Below are 2,767 nucleotides of genomic sequence, written 5' to 3' on the forward strand. Positions count from 1 at the left end.
TTTAGAGGCCTGGTGCACGACATTCGTACACTGAGGGGAGTCCCTCAGCCCGACCTGCACCCTCTCACAGTCTGGGACCCCAAGGGGTCCTTAGCACTGCTGCAGAGGTGGGAGAGGCTCCCACCACCGCCACTGCACTCACCAGCTGTGAGCCCGGCTTCTGGCAGAGTGGTTCTCCCCCGTGGGAGCACACGAACCACCAGGGGGTAGCTCCTGCATTGAGCATCTGCCCCCTGGTGGTCAGTGAGCATCATAGCAACCGGTCATTCCACCGTTTGGTCTATGCGCATATTAGGGTTTTATTATATAGGATATATAATTTATCAGAAGCATTCCAGAATCTCTCCAAGAATTTCAGGTTAAGAATTCTATTTTTACCTAATTCAAAACCAGCTTTCCACACTTGAGTGTCCAGCTCCTTCTGTTGCAGGGCCCTGATGATCTTGGAAGTTGTTGGTTAACTAGGAATAGTGAGGTGCCTGACTGAACAGCATCAAGGAAAGAAAAGCAAGGAACACAGAGAAAATGGAATTGAGCCACAATCTTAGCATTTCCCACTGAAACTTGAAAAGAATCTGCAGTGTTCATTTTAGTCAAAATAACTTAATTTAGGAAAGAAAGAGCCCACTTCTTTTTCTTTATAAAATCCCGATTTTATTGCTTCCTGAATGTTTTTCTCCTTAAAGGAGAAATACAAACCATATGTTACAGGGGCCTCAGTTTGACAGCTTAATTTAGGTCATGCTGGGATTCAGATTTTTCTGGTCATGCCAGGAAGGCTAGTGGGATGGGTCTGACAAGGGCCTGTTGGCAGCGAGGACTAAGAGAGCCCCTTTGGAATGATCTCATTCCAAGGAAGGAAGGCTTGGTTTGAGGCAATGTGCCAGGTTTGAGGGTCAAGTGTGCTTTTAATACAGTACAGTGTCAGTCAGTTACTGCCCTGACCCAAGTTGAGAAATGGTAGTGATTAGTACGCTAAAAGTTTGTTTCATTAAAATCTCTGTAAGGCATCGCAGCAGATGTTAGTGGTGCCCCAATCCATATGCTTATTGTGAACACCTAGGACTTCCTACCAGAGCACTATTTTTCTGGAGCAAAGGAAGCAAGCTCAGGCCAGGAGCTGGGCAAGCTGGAAATGCCAGAAAGTAATATCCCTGGAGGCAGCCCTCAGTCAATGACAGATGGAAATTTGGTGAGGAAGCAGCCCTTAGCACATGGTGGGGGGCTCCCTCATCCCTCAGGTTGGGATAATTCTGAGGTGTGTTCTCCACTGTCTCCACGAGTCCTCCAGAAGGCTTGGGCTCCAGGGATGGCTGGCTTGATAGCACACCCTCTATTAGCTTTCTTCCCATCACTTACTTTTCTTACTCCCTTTCCACTGTTCCTGGGATTGCCTCCCAAATGCTAAACTGCTTGCACTTAAATATTTGTTTCAGAGGCTGTTTCTGGGGTGTGGAAACTCCATATTAAGATAGGCATTGAGCATACAAGGCAGCACGAGTTTAAAGTAAAGCAAAACTGAATTCAAATTCCTTCTCATCAGTGATAATGAACAACTTAACTTCTTTAAGATGGTTTCATCTATAAAATGGGGATAATGAATGACCTCATCAGGTCAGGTTATAAAAAAAATATTTGAGAATGCATGTGAAGTATTGTGCACTATGGCTTGTACATAGTAAGTACTTTAATAAACATTGACTATTGTCAATAATCTATATATATAAAAAGCCAGGGACTGAAACGCCATAAAGACCAGAATGACTGGTCACTATGATGCCCACCATAGCCAGCGAACTGGCCAAATTAAAGGTGGGGCCAGCCGGCCAACCTCCTGCAGACCCTCCCCCTGGCCAGCCCACCCCTGATTGGCCCACCTCTCCACGATAGGCCTGCAGCCCCTCCCCCAGGCCAGCCCCGCCCTTGATTGACCCCCAACCCCAATAGGGAAGGGGTCTGGCTGGCCAACCTCCTGCAGCCCCTCCCCTACAGCTGGCCCCACCCCTAATGGGACTCTACCACCAATTGGCCTGCAGCTCCTCCCCCTGGCCAGCCCCACCCCTGATCACCTCTCACCCCAATAGAGGGTGGGGCCTGCCAGCCAACCTCCCGCAGCCGCACCCCCGACCTGGCCACACCCCAGGTCAGCCCCGCTACCCCCATCAGGGGCAGGGCCAGCTGGCCCACGCTCCATAGCCCCTCTCTATGGCCAGCCCCACCCTCAATTGGCCCCCCAACCCAATAAGGGGTGGGGCTGGCCAGCCAACCTCCTGCAGCCTCTCCCCCTGGCCAGCCCCATCCCCTGATTGGCCCGATCAGGGGCGGGCCAGCCAGCCAACCTCCCACCTTCTCCTCCTCCCAACAGGCCCCACCCGGATCTGCACCGATTGGGGCTGGCCAGCCAGACTTCACCCATGCACAAATTTGTGCACTGGGTCTGTTGTATATTTATAATATTGTTAATACAGCATAGTGCAGGTTGAGGGCAAGACTGTTTTCCAACCTTGGGATGACTGCTGAAGGAGGTTTGGAAGATGTGCTGTAGAGGCTGGGTGTCTAATGAGCATATGGGGCTTAGCAATATCAATGACTTAGAGCAGTAGTTCCCAACCTTTCTTTGGCCATGCACCACCTAAGCATCTCTAAAATCCTGATTCACCCCCTGTGACATATAATTCTTATTATTCAAAAAGTGAACTCCTATTCATGTGGAGGAAGCCTAAAAGGCCATTAACTTGGTCTAAACAAGCTTCCAAAGAACATGGCA

This window comes from Myotis brandtii, unplaced genomic scaffold, assembly GCF_000412655.1.
Source record: "Myotis brandtii unplaced genomic scaffold, ASM41265v1 scaffold4, whole genome shotgun sequence".
NCBI lineage: Eukaryota > Metazoa > Chordata > Mammalia > Chiroptera > Vespertilionidae > Myotis > Myotis brandtii.